A 24,716-nucleotide genomic window follows, 5' to 3' on the forward strand; every position below is an offset into this window, starting at 1 on the left:
TATATTTCTTAAATTATATATATAATTAATATAATTATAATATAATTATGTAATTATATATGTAATTAAATAAATATATAAATTTCTTAGATTAAATTTTAAAAAAGCTATGCGACTATGTTTCTGTTATAGACATTTGGGCTTAAATGTAAAGAAACAACTGGTATGTATTAATAAATCCTTTCCCTTTTAGGTTTGTCCATTTTTGTTGATATAATCTCTTAATGTTTGTTATTTGCTACAAGAAACCAAATAATAACCTTTCAATTCTAGAACCCTAAAAATAAGAAACCTAATTCTAAATATCTTTAGTAAGAAAAAAAAAAAATTCAGCCTGATGCACCTGGGTGGCATAGTTGGTTAAGCGTCTCGCCCTTGGTTTTGGCTCAGGTCGAGCCCAGAATCAGGGTCCATGCTCAGCTTGGAGTTTACTCAACTGTTTCTCTCCCTCTCCTTTGTGCCCTTGCCCCCAATATAGATAAATAAATCTTTTTTAAAAAGTCAGCCAGTAATTTCACTGTGATACTGGAATATGATAGTAAATGGAATGTTTGTTCAGGTAAATACTGTTACACTAACATTAATGAGGGTAATTTCACTTTTCAGTGATTAATATGCATCATGATAGCAGAAATACTTTCTTCTAACTGTTCTCCCTCCAGCTGTGGAAAAGAAAATGAAAAAGAACAACCAAATTGAGGTTAGAAACATGGGCCTCTGGAAAAATTTAAACAATGAATATCTGTAAAATTTAAATAAATGAGTATTTGTATCAGAATACTGGGGGCAAAGATTGTTTTGATTAAGTGTTAAGAGCACATCATAATAATTTTATGGTATTACCACTGTATTTTAAAATGAGTAAAAACTAATATCAAGTAGAAAAACTATACAGTAAAACTATATAGTATCTGATCTATTTTTCACAGAGCTGAAGCTTATACAGTTTTGATAGAACTCTTGAAGAGAAATAAATTTCTAGAAGCACACTGTCAAGGCTTGGACAGGGTCCAGAAGGGGCTCAGACAAGTGACATCCTTTGAAACTGAAGTTTCATTAGCTTCCCTTGAAATCTAACCCCGACTTACCAAATACAATAACTGTTTTTATTTAAATTTATATTATCCTGATTTCTCCTTTACCTGTGGGGCAACTCCCTCTTTTTCTCTTCCTTATCTACCTCATAAATGCTCATTTTTTAGCTTGCTGCTCTTCTATTTTCTTTCAGAATCTCATGCACTTAAAATTACCATCACTATTTAGAAAAATAATTCCAAATTTTTTTGAATTTTTTATTAATTATTTTTATTAACATGTAATGTATTATTTGTCCCAGGGGTACAAGTCTGTGAATCATCAGGCTTACACACTTCACAGCACTCACCATATCCAAATTTTTATTACAATGAGTACTCCACTACAAAATGTAATTTTATATCCTCAGTGTTTTTTAAGTAAATTCTATGCCCACCGTGGGCATAGAGATCATGACCCTGAGATCAACAGTCACATTCTCTACCAATTGAGCCAGGCAGTTTTTGATTAATCCTTTCACCTTAGAAAGCTTTCAGTCATATTCAGTAAATTTTCCACAGTATTCTAAATCAGGACCAAAAACTTCAATCTGGTTACTGTGAAGTTAAAAGAGCGAGCCAGGTGAGTCTACAGAACTAGCTGGTTTAGAGGTGAAATGTCAGGTGCCTCCATCCAAGCCTTTCCAGGTTTCAGAGGTAGTTTGGAGATGATAACATTTGTCTGTTAAGGCTGAAATATTACTGGAGCAGGTTCTGGATATTGTCGTTGGTTAGAATTACATCAAGAGTATCAGAATTGCCAAAAAATATTATCCCCGAACTCTTATTATTGTGAAACAGGTCATTGCACGTTATATACATATACACAGATATACATATACACATAAAGTTTTATATATAAAGTGGAACCATTTACTTGGAGGAAACAAAAAGCTTTCCTTTCTGATTTTGTTGACTTTATCTTAGTATAATTATACTTCCAGTAATATCACATATATACACACACAATCTTAACAATGAACAGCAAATTAAGTCCACTTTAATCTTATCAATTCAATGACCAAGTCAGGTTTATCCTAAGTAACACATTTCTCATTAATCCCTACCTATTCATTCCCAGTCTTCCTAATTCAAGATGCAATCACTTCCTGTGTGAGCTATTGCAACAGCTCCCAATCTTTCACTTGCTCCCTCCTCTCCCTCATCCATTTTACTATGTATATTCTATTCTGTATATAGGCAACTGTTTCTAAAATATGCATTTTATAATGTTAACATTCTGATACAAAAAAGTATGACTCTAACGACTTAAAAAGCATATAACATGGACATAAATATATAATGTAGGTTTTCAAAACTACTCACTATACAATACTAAATAATGATACATTTTTCAAGACAATCATTTTAATCAGACAGACTGATCTTGTAATTGAGTCTTTTCTCCTCATGGGGGATGATGAGGTTGGGTATGTAATTATAGAATGTTTTGAGTTTTGACTGACATTTCCTTTCATTGTCTCCAAACTCAGCACTTCTTTCCAGAGTTATAATCTTACCTAGTCATTTATATTTTTTATTGTACCTAGTATAATACTATGCATATAATACATGTAACATAAAATTTTATTTAATGAATATATTAATAGAAAGTCAATCCACATGAAATGTGTATATATCATTGGTTTCAAAAAGGTGCTCATATCTCTGTGTTCAAACTCTAATCTGTGGCTACAAGGGATTGTAAAGTTGCAAAAATTTATCAAGTTATGCTAATGTATCTGTATTATACTTCAATAAGGAGTATAAAAATTAATCTGCTGGAAGATTGTATCTTAAGGAAGTGTTACTATTTCTAGCAGTTTAAGGTAGCCCACATAAAGTGTCTTCTGTTAAATGTTTTCACTATATAGACAGCAGACCATTAAGAATATTCTTAGAAGTAACAATTATTGACAGTTTTATGAAAATTACAGAAGAGCAAATAGAGAGTTATTTTTTTCTGGTCAGTTATAATCAATTTATTTTGTTAATGAAATGTCTTGGGAACCTTTTTACTAAGTTTAGTACACTCTTCAGTATTATGGATTTGGGGGAGGTTTTAAAAAAAAATCCATTGACTCTCTTTACTATAAAAAGAAAAAAAAACTTCAATAACTCTCCAGTTCCTTATATACCACTAGTTTCTTATATACTGACACTGCACATATGAGCTTTCCCTACATTCAATGTACTCAAAGAAGATTCACATAGATACCTCTCCACTTCATTATTTATTGTTCATCACTGGGGTCCAGAATATTGGGACAATTAGTTTATTATATATATAGCAATGGGATCAACGTGTTTTATTTGTAAAACTGAGGGAAGAAGAAAATGAATTTTTTTCTTCCTACGAAAAGAAGCCATTGCAGTAATGGGACTTGGGGCTACATAGAGAGCCTACCAGAAAATGATGAAGATATAATGTTCAAATCCTTGATTCTAGAAGGCTGAATTAACATCTAGGAAAAGCATGAGGGAGAAGAAATTCATCATCCTGTGGATTCAAGGGGTTATTTATTCTTTTGCATCTTTGACAGAAAGCTGGAATTCAAATCAGGTCTTTCTCGTTCCAACGGCTTTCCCTTCTTTTACATCATCTATTTTGTGTTCTTCTTCAATTTACATCATCTACTTATATGAAGACAAGAGCCAAACTCCAGTGAAAATATTTCCATTATATAGGCATGGCATAATTCCAGTTTTACATTAACTTATACGAAGTATCATTATTGAAAAAAAAAAGAAATACCACTTTTGAAAAAACACTTCACTAAAATTTAGGAAAATTACCTAAAATTAGGGAAAAAAAATTAGGAAAATTATCAAACTATAGCAGTGGTTCTCAGTGAAGGGTAATTTTGCCAGCCCAGGGAAAGATCTGAAGATGTCTGGAGACATTTTAGGCTGTGACAACTGGGAGAGAGAGAAGGGGAAGTGATACTAGTATCTAGTGGGTACAGGCCAGAGATGCTACAAATCCCTAACAATGACAGAGTGCTGATGGCTCAGAGCAAAGAATTAATAGGTCAAATGTCAGTTACGCTAAGGTTGGGAAATCTCAACCTATAAAATTAAAGGTATTTTAAATAAGAATCAAGAGTAAAAATGTATTTAAGCTTTCTGAAAATTACAACGCTCAACCATGATCATATGCTTGATCTTTTTGGAAATTATAAAGAACTGCTCAATCATTATTTATTTATTTGAACTTATTACTTGAAAATAAATGTTCATATAAATATATTGTGGTTTACCTATATAGACACAGCCTCTTATGCATCATCGTAACCCCAGTATCTCCATAGTCTGGTAGTAATACATACATAAAAAGTTTGTTTAATAGGGGCACCCGGTGGCTGAGATGGTTTATTATCTGCCTTCCACACAGGTCATGATCTCTGGGTCCCAGGATTGAGTCCTGCCCCGGGATCCCTGCTCGGCGGGGCCTCAGCTTCTCTCTGTCCCTCTCCCTCTCCCCATAGCTTGTGCTCCCCCTCTCACATGAATAGAGAACACCTTAAAACAAAAAAAGTTTGTTTAATAAGTGAACTAATATACTAGCATAGCAATTGTACTTCCCAGGCAGAATCTTTTATAAAGAAGTCTAACAAATACAGCTTATTTTATTTTATTTTTCCATTGAGAAAGATCTTTGTTGCCTCCAAAGTTAATTTTAATAACCAATTACTGGGAAGGGAGATATACAACAGCAGGAGATAGACGTGAACTATAACTTTATAATAAACATACAACGACATTTTAGAAGACGGTTTTCATTCAAAAGATAATGACTGTGTGTTTTAATGTTGTTAAAAATATGCTTTTAATATATTCTTTTTGAATTTTCTATTTGTGTGTTTCCTCAAGTGCACTGTCAGCCCGATAGTCACTTACACTCAGTTTTGTGTAATATCTTTGCTGTTTTAGCTGTCAGGTCTTACACTCTACAGTTTGGCAATCTCATCTTTTCTCATGGTTGCAACTATGTGTGTGTGTGTGTGTGTGTGTGTGTGTGTATGAATATATAATATATAAACATATAGATATAAATAAGAATAGGCAGAGAGAGACAGAGACAGACAGGGATACAGTCAGACTAACTAACACAGGCCTGTTCCCTCATCCAGCCTCACCTTGGTTCTCACCTTGGTTGTCTCTCAGGTTGACTCTCATGTCGAACTCAACATGCCCTAAATGGGCATGTTACCTACGTACTCCCAAGTCCAGACTACTTCTTCAGCATTCTCTTACCCTATAAATGGCATGCACCATCATCAGCTCAGAAGCCCAAAATAAATTAAGTTTTACCAAGTTCTCTCCTTTTTTTTTTAAGGTCTTATTTATTTATTTGACAGACAGAGATCACAAGTAGGCAGAGAGGCAGGCAGAGAGAGAGGAGGAAGCAGGCTCCCTGCTGAGCAGAGAGCCCACGTGGGGCTCGATCCCAGGACACTGGGATCATGACCTGAGCTGAAGGCAGAGTTTTTAACCCACTGAGCCACCCAGGCACCCAAGTTCTCTCCTTCTTCCCGGGTCTTCAGCTACTCAATGATCAATTCCTATCACATTTACTTCAAAATCAGCTCTTGAAGTCATACAACTTCATTCTATCCTTTTTATGCTGGTGGTCATGGAAGTGTGTAGTCTAGCGAATCTGCTCTGGGAGGCACAGTCACTGACTAATGGCCACAGCGGCTGCCCCTCTGAATCTCCTATAATGATCCTTAGTGAGGTTGTGTTCCCCGTAACCACTGTTTTACACCATACACAAAAATTAACTCAACGCCGACGAAACACTTGAACATGAGCCCTGAAACCATAAAGCTCCTCAAAGAAAACACAGACTGTAAGCTTCTCGGCATAGGTCTTGGTGATGATTTTCTTTATCCAGCACTAGAAGCAAAAGCAATGAAAGTAAAAATAAACAAGTGGGACCATTTCAAATTAAAAATTCTGCACAACAGAGGAAACCACCTAGAAAATGAAAAGGCAATCTATTGAATGAAAGAAAATATTTGCAAATCATAATCTGATAAGGGGCTCATATTCAAAATATATAAAGGGGCTAATATTCAAAATATAAAAAGAACTCATAAAATTCAATAATGAAAAACAAACAATCCAATCAAAAAATGGGCAAATGATCTGAAAAGACGCTTTTCAGAGAAGGCATACAGACAGCCAACGAATAAATGAAAAGACGCTCAACCTCATTAATCATCAGAGAAATGCAAATCAAAACCCCAAGGAGCTATTACATCAGATCTGTTAGAATGGCTATTATCAGGGCGCCTGGGTGGCTGAGTGGGTTGAGCCTCTGCCTTCAGCTCAGGTCATGATCTCAGAGTCCTGGGATCTAGTCCCGCATCGGGCTCTCTGCTCCGCAGGGGAGCCTGCTTCCTCTTCTCTCTGCCTACTTGTGATCTCTGTCTGTTAAATAAATAAGATCTTTAAAAAATAAAATAAAATAATGGCTACTATCAAAAAGACAAGAAATAACAAGTGTTGGTGATTACGTGGAGAAAAGGAAACCTTTGTGCACTGTTGGTAGAAATGTAAATTTGTATAGCCACTGTGGAAAATGTCATGAAGGTTTCTCAAAAAATAAAAAATAGAACTATTATATCATCCAGCAGTTCCACTTCTGGACATTTATCCAAAGAAAACAAAAAAACTAATCTGAAAAAGAGATACTCACTCCTAGGTTCACTGCAGCATTATCTACAATTGCCAAGATATGGAAACAACTTAAATGTCCATTGATAGATGAGTGGATACAGAAATTGTCAGATGTGTGTGTGTGTGTGTGTGTGTGTGTGTGTGTGTAGAATAAAATATTATTCAGCCATAAAAAAGGAATGAAATCTGCAATTTGTGAGGGCATTATGCTAAGCGAAATGAGTGAGACAGAGAAAAACAAGTATTGTATATTCTCTCCTATATGCGGAATCTAAAAAAGGAAACAAAACAAAAGACCAAGCTCATAGACATAGAAAAGAAACTAGTGGTTGCTATTGGCAGGGGGTTGGAGAAACGGGGGAACTGTTCTGTTTTTATTTTGTTTCAGGTTAAATAAATTAAAATTTAAAAAAGTCTTCAATGATTTCCTACTGCTCTTAAAATGGAGTCACATTCCTCTGCATGGATTACAAGACACTTAAAACTCAGTGCTGGTCTTCCTCCTCAACTTCATCTTTTTTCACTCACCCCTCCCCCTCTACGCTTCAGTATTAATGGACTTCCTCAGTTTAGGTGTTGTCTCCATGCCTATTTACATGGTTACAGCTTCCCTCTTTCCCTCATCACACTGTTCTTCCAGTATCAGATCAACATTTGTTATTGTAATTACTTTGGGTTGTGTTTTCAGCTAGACTCCAAGCTCTTGGGAAACTGGTACTTTTGTCCTCTTACAGCTGTATAACTAATACCTGAAAAAAATGGGTTTTCAATAAACAATTTTTAATTAATTGAATAATTTTTATTTTTTTATAATTTTTTTATTTTTTATAAACATATATTTTTATCCCCAGGGGTACAGGTCTGTGAATCGCCAGGTTTACACACTTCATAGCACATACCCTCCCCAATGTCCATAACCCTACCCCCCCTTCTCCCAACCCTTGGGGATCTAACTTCCTTTCAATTTGGATTTAAATAAACAGTTTTATAGGGGTGCCTGGGTGGCTTATTGGGTTAAGCCTCTGCCTTTGGCTCGGTCATGATCTCAGGGTCCTGGAATAGAGCCCCTATATTGGGCTCTCTGCTCAGCAGGGAGCCTGCTTCCCCCTCTCTCTCTGCCTACTTGTGATTTCTCTCTCTCTGTCAAATAAATAAATAAAATCTTTTAAAAAACACACTTTTATATATATGTATGCTAATTTATATAAAACTATCTTCATATTTATATTAATATTTATATAAGAAATATACAATTCATATTTTATATATACACATATATATACACACACATACACATGCAGTAAATCCCTGTGAAAAACATATACTATTTGAATTTATATTTGGCTCCAAATGGTTCCAGCCCTCTCTCCAGCCCTTTTCTCAAACAGTGTCTAAAAATTCTTGCTGGGGAGGGAAGGTAGAATAGATGTTCTACCCTAACCTGCTTACTTCACAGGAGAATGAATTTTCTTACCCATACATGAGAGTTTCCCTCTGGTCTCTCCATTTGTTACAATATTCTCTCTGTACATTCCTGCCACTAACACCATCACCATAGCCTAATAACAATATTGTTTACCATCAATATGGTTAGTCCCTCATTCATTTTTGTCCTTTTTTTTTTCAAAATTACTATCTCATCCTGTTTATGTTTATAATGTTAAAATTAACTTTAGAATCCTTTTGACAAGTTTTACCCAAACTGTAAATCAATTCAAAAGCTTTCTTTACATTTTAGTTGTCTTACCCCCAAACCTGGTAATTCCATTTATTACTTATTATGTTTTATTTTAAAGCACTTAAATATATAATTATCTTACACTTGACACACCTCTGTTCACAATTATTTCCAAATACCATGTATTTTAAAAATGTATTACTAAATTTTAATGGAATTAGGTAATACTTTTTGAACCAGTTTTGAAATTTTATTAAAAATATTAAAGTTTTATAATATATATTTGTAAAAAGACAATACTTTCCTTGTATTTTTAATTATAAAAGTCTTATAAGATTGATCATAAAAACAGGAAATTTTATAATCCATGTAAATTAAAATTTAAAAGTCAATTCTTCTGCTTCCCAATTTTTTTCCCCAGTGATAGAATTATAGAGACAAAGATTGTAATAAAATAGGTAGGAAGGCAAGTGATGGGTGATATAAAATTGGTAATTATTTATCATTTCTATAGATCTATATATAAATTAAACATATATTTCATGAACACTCATTCTCCTATACAACATACATATATACATGTAGAATTTTCTATACATGTAATCATTTCATATGCCTACAGAAATTTTTAGCCCAAATAAAACTGCAATGTGCAACCATCGAGACATGAATATAATTCCACATTGATACACGGAGACCTATCTCATTTTTAATCACCAAATAAAATTATTTTTGCCAAAAAGATATCTCAGAAGTTCCCACCTAAGTTCCTGTGTAGCCCGGCATCCTATCAAAAAATTGGCAAAACTGAATGGGGAAAATAATCCTTGCAGATTATCTCTTGATATTATATAAGAGGAGAAAAGTCAAATGCGGAAAAAAAACCGTACGCAAGCAGCATATTCGGAAAATATTTAGGAACTATAATTAAGTGTTAGTGAGCCAGTTCAATCACAAAACCTACTAAACCTGGAATTAAAAAGGAGGTCAAAGGGAATGATATTCTAGTAATCAAGATATATGCTCCCTTGTAGGAATTAAAGGATATGAGAATGAGGTGGCTTGTTAATTATTTTCTCTGATTAGGTTACCTATTTATCCCCATGTACATTTAAATATTAATCAGAGATCCACTTTAGTACAGTGTTATTCAAAAGGATAAAATGAGGGAAGAGTTCAAGTACAAGATAAACAGGCACTTAAAATGGAAGATAAGAGTTCCCTGCGTGCAGAATCTAGTATTTAATAACTACTAAAGATGCTTGTAAAGCTTACGACAGATTTTATTTTTGCTACTTTTAACTTTTGTATTTATGAAATTAGTATTTGTTTGAACTTCCAAACTCAGATTTTTATATAAAAATCACTGAATCTACTTTCAGACCTACTTAACATTCAGGCTACACAGTTTTTAATACATTAGAAGATATGTATGCTGTGGTGGAAAGAAAGGGCACAACTGCCTGTAATAGATACCTAATCTTGAATTACTTACATAATCACTTTTAAAATCAGCTTCACATTTTTAAAATGCAGAACACTTTCATTTTCATTAAGAAAAATCACTAAATTAACCAATTTGAAAAGTGCAATTTTACCTCCAAGAACCTTAAAACTCTAGGGATGTCTATTCCCAATTTAAAAAAATAATAATTAAAATGAACCGTGTTAGTTATTACAAACAGACTGTCAAGGGTCATTCCACTTAAATCATTGAGGAGTAAGCAGAGTTAATTATTTAGAGTCTGTGTATCTACAAAATATTTAAAATGTAACAGAGTTAAATGAATTCATCACATTCTTCTTCAGATGATTTTTAAATTAGTTTAACATGCAGCAAGAATCCCCAAATACATATACTTGCAACTCTTGTATCATGTACTTTCTGCAACCCTTCTATTATGGAGGTTGCAATATAATTCTTCCCAGCATAAGGCATGTCTGTGTTTGTTTGTGAGTAACAGGACAGAGCAACACACTCAAAAAGACAGCCAGGTAAAATAATACTCTTACATATTTTGCTTTAACTTTGTATTTTAGTGAATGAATATAATTTCAAAACATGGTTTTTGAGTTCCAAACTTCTGAAACTTTGGACTACTTATCTTGTGCTGAAAAAGGGATTAAAGAATTAGATAAAAAAGAGAAGCCAACTCATGGTGGACCATAGATAATCCTAAATTCATTTGGAAATTCCAAAGGTGTATTTGGGAGCAAGAAATGGGTAGTATAAATCAATCAGAAAAAAATCAGCTAGCTTGGAGCTTAGAGACATCTTAGACTAACACTTCATTCATGCTTGAGGAAACAAAAAGGTTAAGTGACTTGTCAAAGGTTCACCAGTAAGTTAGCAGAAGAATCGGATTCAGCAATCAGTAACCACATCAAATATTTAGCGGGTAAAATCAGTACACCCCCAGACTAACATCTTTTTAGAAAATGTCACTCTACAAAAACAAGAGACCTTCTTTCTTGTTTTGTTTTTTATTTAAATTCTAATTCCTTCTTTCTAAATCCTAATAAGTTACCAATAAAATTCTCTGGAAAGAAAATTACTCAGTGATCATCATAGTAAGTATTAAGCATTGATTATATCCCAGATTCTGATAAAATTACTATAATAACTTTCATCAGTGAATGGAATGACAGAATATCTACCCTCCTTTCACTCGTAGCCCACCAAATATAATTGGTGTAATTCAAATTCACAATACAGAGTCTGGCAGAGAAGAGACTCGAACTAGCTTCCACAACTCATAATTCACTGTATAAGATCTCAGGATTATTTATATGTAAGTAATAAGAGATCATTTAAGTTTGTAATAGAAATATGAAAAACCTAATAAATAAACAGTCATCAGGAGAACATAGACAATTTAGACAAAGGGAAATGTAAATAGGTAACTAATACATGGGAAAATGCCCAAATTTGGTAATATTCAAAGGACATTCATCTCAAAATAAAATTTTATGCCTAGTAAATTAGCTTATTTGGTAAATGACAACACTTTATGCAGATAACCAATATGATTCATACAATGCTGATAACCATGTAAACCGCCTTCCTCCAAACATGTATATGCATACTAACATGTATATATCAAAAGCTATTAAAATGCTTATAAATTTGCCCTAATAATGCCGGTTCTAAGAATGTGTCTTTCTTGAGATTTGATAACCAGAATTACCCTGCATTTATTATTATTATTATTATGTTCAATTAGCCAGCATATAGTATATCATTAGTTTTTGATGTAGTGTTCAACGATTCATCAATTGCCTATAACACCCAGTGCTCACCACTGCACTGGTATTTTAAAAGCAGAAATGCTATCGTTTAATATAAAGAATAAGGTTATATTTTCGTCTTCTTTCCTGATCATGCCTAGAATTTTACTGGCCTTTAGGATTATGGAGGCAACTCAGGCTCATGTATTCTGAAAATATTCTACAATGATTCCTAGATCGTTAAATCATCTGGAACTTTGCATTTATTGACTTTGAACTAGTTTCTATCTATAGCAAAGGATTACAGCTTGTGATGACATGATTTTCCCATATGTTCCCATACACTCCACTGGCACACCCATAGCTATCAACAATTTCCTTTCTATCCCACTCAAAAATTAATTTCCTAATTCAGGAGAGTGAGAGGGTCTTTACAGGCACAGCAATGATTTAGTTCTATCATAAACAATCTTCTAACTTTGGTCAAGAATTAAACAAATTACTCACAAAACACATAATAATTTTAACTCATCAGCTTGTCATGGCACCATGAGTAGGAAACCCTGATCTAGATCAGCTGCTACTGTGAGAATATCTTGACATGCTCTCACTGGAAGCCAAACCCTTGGTACATTCAATCATTCTGAGGTACTACTATTGCTAATAAAAGTATTATATAGCATTTATCAGATGATTCCTCTTTGCCAGGCCTGGTGTTACTTTACATTCTGTATTTATTCAATACCTACAGCAGTTCTGCAGGTGACTACCATTTTTATTTTTATTTTATGAGAACACTGAGGTATAGACAGTTTAATTGCCCAAAATGAATTCAGTAACAAATCAAACACACATACAGAGCTACAGAATGTCAAAGCTCGTTCTCTAAACTCATTCTCTAAACCAATGCTTTTCATTACCATGTGAAATTTCTTCAAATGTTTTATAATTATTTAACTATAAAGCTTTCTTTTTGGAAAGTAATCTTCCCTTCCTTCCAGATTCCCAAATTGCCCTTCCTAGTGGCTCTACCACTATTTTTGAGTTATTGTGGGTCTGTCCAGAGAAAAATCTATGCATTCAAACACTGTGTGTGTGTAGTACTAATATATAATTAATAGGGACACCTAGGTGGCTCAGTTGGTTAAGTGTCTGCCTTTGGCTCAGGTCATGATCCCAGGGACTTAACTTGAGAGCAAAGGGTTCCTTACTTAGCCAGGAGCCCACTTCTCCCTCGGTCTGCCATTCCCCCTGCTTGTGCTCTCTTTCTCTGACAAATAAATAAAACCCTTAAAAAAATAAAAATAGTAATTTACATTATGTCCTACAAATGTCTTTTTTGCTTGAGAATATATCCAGGAAATGTTTCCAAATCATCCTCTAGTGGATAATCACTTGTCCAATGGACAATCAGGTTTTCCCCAGGGGTTTCCTTTTATAAATAATGTTATCATGAACAACCAGAAACATCTTTCTTAACAATGTGTGTTTTTGTAGAGACAAGCAGAGACTCTTTTTTTTTAAGAGATGAGGTCAAATTACTTCAAAGTGATTCCAATAATTTACATTCACTCCAACACTATATGGTTAACAGAATACCTCACAATCTCCTCAAATATTATCACTTTTATTTTTGCTAACCTGAACACTAGAAATATTGTTATTGTTTACATTTGCATTTCTTTAATTATTTATATAGACCAGGTATTGTACATACATACACTCATGTATACACTATTAAATTTTATAAATATGTATGTATATACATATTAATGAATATATATTTTATATATGTATATTTATAATTCAATGGTTTTAATAATATTCAAAAGGTTGTACAACTTTCATCACTATCTAATTCCAGAACATTTTTTATCAGACCCCAAAAAACTCGTACTTATTAGCAGTCCTTGGAAACCACTAATTATGATTTTCCCATTCTGGACATTTCACATGAATGGAATTACACAATATTTGTGTGTTTGCTTTCAATTAGCATGTTTCCATGATACATCCATGTTGTAGCACGTATCAGTCCTTCATTCCTTTTATGATTTAACAATACTCTATATAATGGCTATTTCCCATTTTGTTTATTCATCCATCTGCTGATGAAAATTTGAATTGTTTCCACTTTTTATTAAGAATAATGATGCTATGAACATTGATATATGAATTTTTTGTGTGGATATATATTTTAAATTCTCTCGGGTACATACCTGGGAATGGAGTGGTATGGTAACTATACATTAACTTACTGAGAACTGCCAAACTTTTTCCCAGAGCAGCTGCAACTTTTTGCATCCATCGAGTAATGTGTATGAGGTTTCAATTTTTCCACATCTTTGTCAACACTTGCTATTGCCTTTTTCATTATAGCCATCATAGTGGGTGTGAATTCTATCTCATTGTTGTTCTAAATTGCATTTCCCTAATGACTAATGACAATGAACTTTTCATATTCTTATTGGCTATTTACATAAGTTCTTTGCAGAAACATCTATTCAAACCCTTTGCTCATTTGTAATTGGCTTTTGTATGATATACTGCAATATAAGAGTTCTTTATTCTGAATATGAGATCCTTATCAGATATGTGACTTGCAAATACTATCTCCCATTCTGTGGGTTAACCCTTTCAATTTCTTGTGGTCCTTTGAAGCGCAAGTTTTTTGATTCTGGTTAAGTCCAATTTATTTTTCACTGTTAGTGGTTGTTTTGCTTTTTCTTCTCTTCTGTCGGTGCTTTCACTGACCAATCCAAGATCATGAAGAGGTAAAGCTATGTTTTCCTCTGATAGTTTTATGGTTTTGGCTCTTATATATAGGGCATTTATCATTTTAAGTTAATTTTGGATACAGTGTTAGGCAGGGTTTCAACTTTGTTCTTTTGCATATGAATTTCCAAATGTCCCTACACCATTTGTTGAAGCAACAATTCTTTTCCCACTAAATTGTCTAGGTGTCCTTGTCAAAATCAATTGACCATAAATGTATGATTTTTTTCTGGACTCTCACTCTTCTTCACTGATCTATATGCTATTTTTATGCCAGTATCTACTCTTCTTTTTTTCTTTTAACATTTTTAAAATTCAAGTATAATTAATATGTTGTGTTGTATTAATTTCAGGGGTACAATATAATGTTCAATAATCTATACATTCCTCATCAAGATAATATTCTTAATCCCCTCTACTCACCCACCTCCCCTCTGGTGACCCCTCTGATTTATTCTCTGTACTTAAGAGTCTGGTTGTTTTGTTTTGTTTTGTTTTGTTTGGGTCTCTTTTTTCTTTGTTTTGTTGTGTAAATTCCACATTTGCATGAAATCATATGGTACTTGCCTTTCTCTGATTTATTTTACTTAGCTTTATACCCTCCCCTCTAGGTCTACCTGCAAGATTTTATTCTTTTATATGGCTGAGTAATATTCTACTATATATATATACCACATCTTCTTTATCCATTACTGTAGCTTTGTAGTAAGTTTTGAAGTCAGAAAGCGTGGGTCCTCCTATGTCCCTTTTTTCAAGATTGTTTCATCTACTCTAGGTCCCTTTCATTTTCTTTCTTTCTTTTTTTTTTTTTTAAAGATTTTATTTATTTATTTGACAGAAAAGGATCACAAGTAGGCAGAGAGCCAGGCAGAGAGAGAGGGAGAAGCAGGCTCCCCGCTGAGTAGAAAGCCCGATGTGGGGTTCGATCCCAGGACCCTGAGATCATGACCTGAGCCGACGGCAGAGGCTTAACCCACTGAGCCAATCAGGTACCTGGTCCCTTCCATTTTCATATGAATTTTAGAATCACCTTGTCTAGTTCTGCCAAAAAAAAAAAAACAAAAAAAACTGGAATGTATTACAATTATGTTGAATCACTAGACCCATTTGATCCATCTTAATAATATTAAGTCTTCATAACTATGAACATGGGATGTTTTTCCACTTATTCAGTTTTCTTCAATTTCTTGTAATCACGCATTAGACTTTTTAGTGTACATGTCTTAACTGTTTTGTTTAATTTACTCTATATTTATTCTTTTCAATGCTATAGTTAACAAAACTGTTTTCTTAATTTCATTTTTGGTTTGTTCAGTGCTGGTGCAACTTATTTCTTTTTAATTGGCCTTATGTTCTGTAGCCCTATTTAATTTACAATGCTCTAATAACTTTTTGGGGATTCCTTGGAATTGTCTATATACAATATCATGATCTGCAAACTGAGATCATTTTACTTCTTTTTCAGTCTGAATACATTTTTTTTTCTTTCCCTTTCTTCTTTTCTTTTTCTTTTTTCCTTTGTTTATTTTCCTATTTGTCCTAGCTAGAAGCTCCAATAAAATGTTAAGTAGAAGTCTCAAACACATACATCCTTCTCCTGTTCCTGATATTTAGGGAAAAGTTTCAGTCTTCAAGCATTAAATGTGGTGACAGATGTGGGCTTTTCATAGATGCATTTTATAAGGTGGAGGAACTTCACTTCTATTTCTAGATTGTTAAATGTTTTTAACAAGAAATGGTGTTGGGATTTGTCAAGAGCTTTTTCTATGTCTACTGGGATAATCATGTGGCTTTTATCCTTTTCCCTTTCATATGCATTGTCTGTAGCTGATTTTTGTACAGTAGATTAATGTTGCATTTCTGAGATAAATCTTACTGGGTTATGATGAATCATCTTTTTTTATGTTGTCTATTTGGTTTGCTAGTAGTTTGCTGAAGATTTTTTTTATCTCTTCGTTGAGTTCCTGGTCTATAGTTTTCTTGTGATACCTGTTTAGCTTTGTTATAAAGGTAAAATTCTGAACTCATAGAATAAATTCAGAAAGGTTCCCTCCTCACCAGTTTTTGGAAGCATTTTCCAAGGATTTGTGTTAATTCTTCTTCATATGCTTGTCAGAATTCATCATTGAAGCCATCTGATTGTGGGCCTTTCTTTGTGGAAAGTTTTTGATTACTGATTCAATTTTTTATTTATTGTAAGTCTTCTCAGATCTTGACTCACTTTGTATAGTTAATATCTTTCTAGGGATTTATTTACATCATCTAGTTTATTAAATTTGTTGGCATATAATTGTTCATAGTGGGGTTTCATTGTTGTTTTCCTCCCTTATTTGTTATCTTGACACAGAAGATCTAAAAGGCTGATAAAGTTTTGAATAGTATACTCCAAAAAAAATAATAATAATCGTAATTAGGAAAATATAATTCTCTCAGAAAAATTTAATTTATAGACATTGTTGTCTGAATAAGAGTCTATATGCATCTGTGGCATTAAGCATGATTTTCCTAAGAGTTATATATTGATGATTGATGCTCTAAGTAATTATATGATGGAATTTAAGGATCATATTGGTTCCCAAATGTCTTAGTGTTTGCCTGCAGTATGAATAATTAAAATTTCTTTTGAAATTTTCAGTGAGACCTCCTTTAATATGTATACTTAAAAAATTAAAATGTACTTTTTTGGAAAATTTTGTAACTAAAAACAGACACCAGGCTAATATTAAATGCAATTAAGCTTAGTTTCTCAATTGATTTGGCATATCACAGGATAATCTTCTTTTAATAAAACAGTAATTTAAGGAATCCTATGAATAAATTCAAACACGGAGTAGCAAAAGCTAGAAACACAAAAATATCTGGAGAGATTCAATGCTGTAGTGAAAACGAAGATACCTAGGAAGATCAGGGAGCAACCAGAAGGAAAATAGATTTGATAATAGGAATTAAGACGAAATAAAGATTTTCTGCCCTGAATTTATAATGATGTACTCCTCTTCAATAGCTATAGGAAACAATGCTAACTTTGCCTCTGTGTTATTTATTAGGTATATTATTTACTAAGGTTTAGTCCTCTTTTAATTTCTCTACTATGTCCACAGTTTGGACTTCTTTCTATAAGAAATCAGATATTATGTCCTATGCCGAATAAAGTTAAATATGTTTTTCTAAAAAATATTTTATTTATTCATTTGAGAGAGAGAGAGAAAGCACGAGTTGGGGGTAGGGGGAGGCAAATGGAGAGGGAGAAAAGCAAACTCCTCACTGAGCAGGGAGCCCAAGGACCTGACATGGGGCTTGGATCCCAGGATCCAGAGATCATGACCTGAGCTGGAAGCGATGCCTAGTCATCTGAGCCACCCAGGTGCCCCTAAAGTTAAATATGTTTTAACAACACACAACACACAAACACGAAAGCATTTCTTTCTGCCAATAAAGGGAACAGATTTTGTTTTAAAATAGTTTTTTAATGTACCTAAGGAACTTTGGATGGCTTTAATATAGATTCAAATAAAAAGACAGCTCTGTTTACTTCTCAGTCATTAAACCCTTCTCATCTACAGAGCATTTACATACCCATTCAAATCTAGGAGCAAGCAAGCAAAGGGCTATGGATTCTACTTAACCAGGCTATTCTGGATCATAGGTCGCTAGAACCAAGGACATGTACTTTCTACAACAAAATTCATACTTGTTGATAAGACAACATGTCAAAATCTAGTAGACACTATTTTAGATTTTCCCTAAAACTGCAATTCTCATAACCACAAAATATTATGCTGGTTATCTGAGACAAGCAAAACTTTTTCTACACTTATTTTAATGTCATTTACACATGTAGTAATGATTTATTTGATACTGCTCCATTTTAATATAATTTCCACATGACATTGTTTCTATGTTTTCTGTGTCTTTTCCCTACTTTTCTAATTGCAGTAACATTAAGTCCTGTTAATTTTTGTGAAACAAAAGCGAAACATTGTAAGAACTCTTTCATGACAGTTATGAACTGTTACAAGATCAGTTTTGAATTTTGCAGGAGAGATTCTCCCTTTTTATAAATTAAATGGTAATAACAGGTACAATCTTAAAAATATAATCTATGTCAGTCACACAACTATGAATAAAATGAGAATAAATTCATTTCACTCCAAAATCACTGCCCTTCCCACTTCTTCTATGATACTCATCTCATTCTATCCTTGATTTTTGTGATTTGATGACATACACTAGCTTTCTACTGGATCGTAATTATTCTTTGATGGAAATGAAACTACATGAAACTATGTTGTTTCCTTACCACCAAAAAATTACCTTGTACATAACTGCCAGGCCATAATTTATAATTAAATAAAAACTGCTATTGTCACTTTCTAAGGTAGATGTTCATTGTTAAACTAAAACATTTTTCTATGATTTTATATTTGAATGCATGTTTATTTCTACATATGCTGAGTTAAATGACATTATCTTAAATTTGGCCCTTTCAAATATTACATTTTACCACCATTTGTTCATTCAAAAAAAATTAATGGCCACTTTTATGTTCTAGGCACTAATCTAGGCAATAATTTCAAGGATTAATAAGTCAGAGTACCTGCACTTGATAAAACTGTTTCTAAATACACATGATTCATGATATCTGAATGTACAGTCTTTATTTATTACATTCAATAAAAACAAATTCAATCTGTAGCAGTATTCTCAATGGTCACAAATTAAAGCCCAATTTATGCAACTACAATAAAAACCTTATTAATGTTCGTCTCATTATTTTAGGCAATAAAGATGACTTAAATTTTCACTTACCTACCACATGATTTTTCCTTAGTCTCCTTCTACATTGTCAGCTGTGTGTGTGTGTGTGTGTGTGTGTGTGTACTGGAAAGACAGGGAATGCTTTTTCCTCACTTCCTGCAAAAATACTTTGTCTGACTTTATTATATCAGTTATTTTCATGCTGTCTGTTAATTTATTGACTACATGTTCATAGACTGATTGCACTCTGGTTTTTATAAAAAGGTTCAGTGTTTTATAAGACTTGGATTTCCCACAATTTTTTCAAAAAGTATGTACTCAATGAATTTTCATGATTGAATTCAAAGTTGATAATCATTTCGTTAGCAACCCTAATATTACCATGTATCAATGGATGCTGTTTGGAAACCTCACTTTTGTTAAATATTAATATGGTGATGACAGCCATTCTATTATTTGGCACTGATGTCTATGTCTGCAAATCCGCCTGAAGTAGGAAATGTAGTAACAGAGACAATAAAAGAATACATACTCCTAATTACCTGGGACAAATTTTCAAATTTCTTTTGGAAATGAAGCGCAATAAAAACATAATCAGGCTTAAAGAAATTAGTAGCAAAGAATTGATTTTCACGCAAACAACTCAACATTTTTAATATGCTTGTTTATTTTTTAACAATAGAAATATAAATAGATATACATGTTTTCACATGTATTTTAATATTTTATTATTCACATATATCTGAATATATGTGTATGTATGTGTGTGTACATATATATGTGTATATTGTATGTATGTTTTTAATGTTTTAAATCATGTCCCAGCTCTTTTCTGTCATGCATCTCTGTCATGCATGCAGATAGTAAGTCTGCAGGCTGCCACCTGTTTTTTGTGTCAAATCAGTCTTATTCAGAGAAATGCCCCCACCTCTCCTGACTCGAAAAGGAAATAGGCAGAGATTGCTTAGGATGGGTAGTTATTCTCTCACTTTTTATCAAGAGAAATCAGCCCCACTGCTTACTAACCAAAGATAGAAAATTCTTCCTGGCCTTCCTCATGTGGTTACCCTGAGGATGAAGGAGCCACAATATGTGAGGTTACCTGGGACTGAGAGAACAACAACTCAGAACCAATCACGTAACCATACGGGCTTTGGTTCTTCTCTGCAAAATGAGGTTAAGATTAATCTCATAAAATTATTTTGAAAAATAAATGAAATAAATTATGTGAGAGCTTTATGTAATCTCTGAAGTAGTGTAGTAAAGTCAGTTATTAATAGACGACAGTAGGATATATATGTAAGATGTTGCACAACATAGAGGATTACTAGAAAGCTCTTGTTCAGTGCTGGAATGTGGATTTTATCTGAAAATACTCTGACTTAACCAGCTTTTCAGTTTTCCTTTTAATCTTTCATTATGTAGCTACTGAAGGGACAGTAAAAGAATCTTCCTTGCCTTACATGTTTCTAGCTCTAGAATAGTTTTATAATAAATAATTACTTAACCAAATAGGATGGTATCTAACCTAGGATAATGGTTAGGGTGATTCATAGTTACCAGGGTCAAAAGACTTTGGAAAGAAAAGAAACAAGTGAGTGGGAACTCTAGGGATAGATTACGGGAAGGTGGCATTTTTAGCGGAACCTTGAAACATTGAAACAGTTTTAAGAAACAAGTATTTCAAGCCAGAAGTAAAGTATGAAAATAGGTATAGACAACTCGTTTTAAAAGCAACTGCCAGGGGCTCCTGGGTGGCTCAGTGGGTTAAGCCTCTGCCTTCGGCTCAGGTCATGGTCTCAGAGTCCTGGGATCAAGCCCCACATTGGGCTCTCTGCTCAGCGGGGAGCCTGCTTCCCCCTCTCTCTCTGCTTGCCTCTCTGCCTACTTGGGATCTCTCTCTCTCTGTCAAATAAATAAATAAAATCTTTAAAAAAAAAAAAAAGCAACTGCCATTAAAGTATGCAGGGAAAGAATGAAACAAGGTCATAACAATATATCTTGACATAAAACGGTGGACAAGAAAATCAGCATTGCCCTAGACCAAACTTTGCCTGGAAAGAGTATTACTGAAACACGCTTGACATGTATGGCTACAATGGTCTCATTCTCTAAAGATAGCTTTCTGGTTTCCAGCTTTGCTTTTCCTGTGCACTCTCTTGCCCACAGCAGTCTGTCTGGAAATAGTTGGCTTCCTCTGCTTATAAATCTTCATAATAGATCAAAACCTGTGTCTTTCAATGGATTTGTATTCCTGATTTCATTGTGAATTACAGTGATCTTACAAGTATGTTTTTATCCTCCTTAAATTTCTATAGTTAGAAAAAATTTTCTAAAAGATGTTATGGTTTCAATGTATCATTATTTGCTACATATTTTCTTTATTATCAGCAATATCTATTGGTATTACATAAAAATATAAACATCCTAAAATTAAATTCTTTAGCAAAAATTATGTACCACTTATATCATAACCATGATAGATATCTAATATGTGCTTGTGCTAATACTCTATATTACCACATTTATTCTTCCAATAACCTTCTGGGTTGTTATCATTATTATTGTTGTTTTATTTTACCGAAGAATCTAGTACGTACAAAACCTAATTTACTTTCCTCAAGTCACAAAAGCTCATAAATGATGGAGATGACATTGAGAAGTCCACACTTTACAAACATAATCAAGTGAATTTTAAGGAATGGATGGGATGAGAAGCTTCTTGAATTCCCAACCTATAAGGGATGCTACCTACAGTAACTCCAGCCCCGAGTCACAAAGTAAATAGTGGTCTTGAGCCTAACAGTGTAGGAAACCAGGGAGAAAGGAAGGAAGAAACTCATATTGTCAAGCACAAAGCTTTTATGTTGAGTATTTTTATATGTATGTATATGATCTTAGTCAGCTCAAGGTAGGCAGTCACAGTCTTCAAACTGCCCGGTTTACAGACATAACAGTCTGTTTTTTATTATCCATATTGCGAACATTAAAAATTTTATGGTACACAGAATCACAAAAGAAAACTGAAGTAAGAAGAGAGTAATTTTTAAAAAAGGATCTGCAAATTTTTTCAGAACATTGATTCTACTATATCAGTGTATGTGAATTAAATGTGTATCTGATCTGATAAACAATTTTTACTTATAAAAACTATTTCCTCCAACATTAAATAAATGGCCTCCAAATATTTTCAACTTTTTAAATTTGAAAATGTGCTACTTAATTGTCCATGCAAAGTTCCAAATTGCCAGCCTGTCCAGGGCTCAGTGGGGAACATACGCATATAAGCATTTATGACAATTTGTAGACAACCTATCAGCCATAAGAATGACAAAGGTATGGTCATAATATGGTAGAACTAGTCATATTTCCAACATAAAGTAGTAAGAAAAACTTATAGGAAGGTGTGGTCAGTATACACTGAGACCTTTCAATATAAATGAGAACTTCGAAATCACAAGCAAGTCAGACAAGAAGAAAAGAGGTCTTTACAAGGTGTCAAGTAATAAATAATTTACAAAGCAATTTAGAAACCTCAGCAGTCACCACTTACAAGGCTGTGGTAGGGAACGGAGTCTATATTTGTAGAGAAGAGTAGAATCAATACAAGGAGTAAGCTGTCAGTTTTTTCTATAGTGTCAATATCTCAGACTGGCTGCTTTCACTGGTGCTCCTGTGGAAACAATTTCCAAAAGTATACTATTGAGTGACATGCTGCATGGATTAAATGATTTACTTTAATCCCCTAACTGCATGTTGAAAGACCAATAGCCCAAAAGGAATACTAGAAAGCCTGAGGACAAAGCAACCTATAATAACAGTGTGATTTTGGAATGGTTTATTCTTAAGAAAGCCCTAGTGCCACAGCTAGTTCCATGCAGAACAACAAGTAAAAGTGAGAAGTGGCCACAATAGACTTATAATATCTGGCTACCAGGAGGATCATTCACAATATTGAGAGATCTGATTAAACAGATTTATTGGTCATCTTTCCCTTTTGTAAGTCATCAAATAAAATGGTGATTTCATCTTGAAACAGCAATGAGCAGTCTAAACTCCTTTTTAGTCAGTATGTATGTGATAAGATTCAATAACAATTTTTGAAGTGTGTCTTATAAAACTAAAATGTGGTTTTAGCACTAAGTAATTAGGCATAAGAAGTACTTATCTCATTAAATCAGAAGGTCATAAAATTAAATTGACTGGTAAGTATAGAGCAATGGGCAGGTTCAGAGCTCATCTCTAGCCAAGGAGGTAGGTTTTTAAAAGGTGGCTGTCCAACCCCATTACTATGCAATTTTGACCTTTTAAATTAAGAGAAGATGGGTTCAATTGAGTTCTAGTTCCTTCCAGTACTAACAATTCTATTATTATAAACACTGTTACTATTCAGTGGTATAGCAGATTCCTCATTTGTGAACTACTGAGGTGTGCGGAAAGGCACCAAACTGTTGGAATAGAGAAGTAGTAAAATGCAAATATAAGAATAAATTTCTTTTTCTGCCATTCAGAAACATTTGCATAACATTTACAAGGTGGAAGAGATGTAGAAGCTATTGCTCATGCAGCAACGGGAAGCAAATATATGCCTGAGCTTTACCATACGGAAGTTTCTATAATGCCCTCTGCTGTTTTCCTGGAACCCAGCCACCTTGATGTTGGAGATAGCTTCATCAGTGATGGCAGCTCCCTCGCTCCAAAGTTAGCAGTGAACATGAAAGCTAATAGCCTTCTTTCCTGAATTTTGTTTCTGTAGGTTTTCCAATGGTGTTGTGAGCTCTGTGTTTCTAGAATTTAATTCCTTCCTTCTTCAAATTCCTAGAGTGGTTTCTGCCTTTCTGACCAAAGCATAAATAAGACACAGTATTTTAGTATCTTTTAATAGATGAGAACCGTCACAACACATATATACCACTTAAAGTCAGAGGAAACAGAACAAGAAAGGATATCAAAGACACTGAGATAAAGTCCACCAGGAATGGGTGATCCATACTGTCTCCATTTAAATTTCAGTCCTATCTGTACCATGAAGAATTCAGTATATTAATCCTTAAGATTCCTTTTTTTTTTTTTAAAGATTTTATTTATTTATTTATTTGACAGAGAGAGAAATCACAAGTAGGCAGAGAGTCAGGCAGAGAGAGAGAGAGAAGCAGGCTCCCGCTGAGCAAAGAGCCCGATGCGGGGCTCGATCCCAGAACACAGAGATCATGACCTGAGCCGAAGGCAGCAGCTTAATCCACTGAGCCACCCAGGCGCCCCGATCCTTAAGATTCCTAATGCTTAAGACTTCTAAAATTGCATGATTCTAAGCTTATTGTCCCAAATGTCCAAATGGTCAGTTTTGTCAAATTATATATAACAGAAGCAATTTCTAAACTCCCTGTTAAGTGGTCCTTAGTGAGGAATACCATTGTGCTAGGGTCTGAGGACATAAAGAGAGAAAACACGCTTTCTAGACTTAAGGAGTCTTAACTATTTGTGGAGAGAAAAACTGGTAAGAATAATTAGCATGAATA

At 33.8% G+C, this 24,716-nt stretch overlaps 1 protein-coding gene across 4 annotated transcripts in view; it reads right to left on the bottom strand.

Moving 5' to 3' along the window:
- Positions 1–24,716, bottom strand: part of HNF4G (hepatocyte nuclear factor 4 gamma) — a 120,549-nt gene that overhangs the window by 35,748 nt on the left and 60,085 nt on the right. The window contains exon 2 of one of the 4 annotated variants that reach the window (XM_082719807.1): positions 22,751–22,870. The exons of the other annotated variants lie outside the window; for them this stretch is intronic. The gene's annotated coding sequence lies outside the window, so the exon portion shown is untranslated. The remainder of the gene's footprint in view (positions 1–22,750; positions 22,871–24,716) is intronic. 4 annotated transcript variants of the gene reach the window in all.

Source organism: Mustela nivalis, assembly GCF_964662115.1.
Source record: "Mustela nivalis genome assembly, chromosome: 2".
NCBI classification, from domain to species: domain Eukaryota; kingdom Metazoa; phylum Chordata; class Mammalia; order Carnivora; family Mustelidae; genus Mustela; species Mustela nivalis.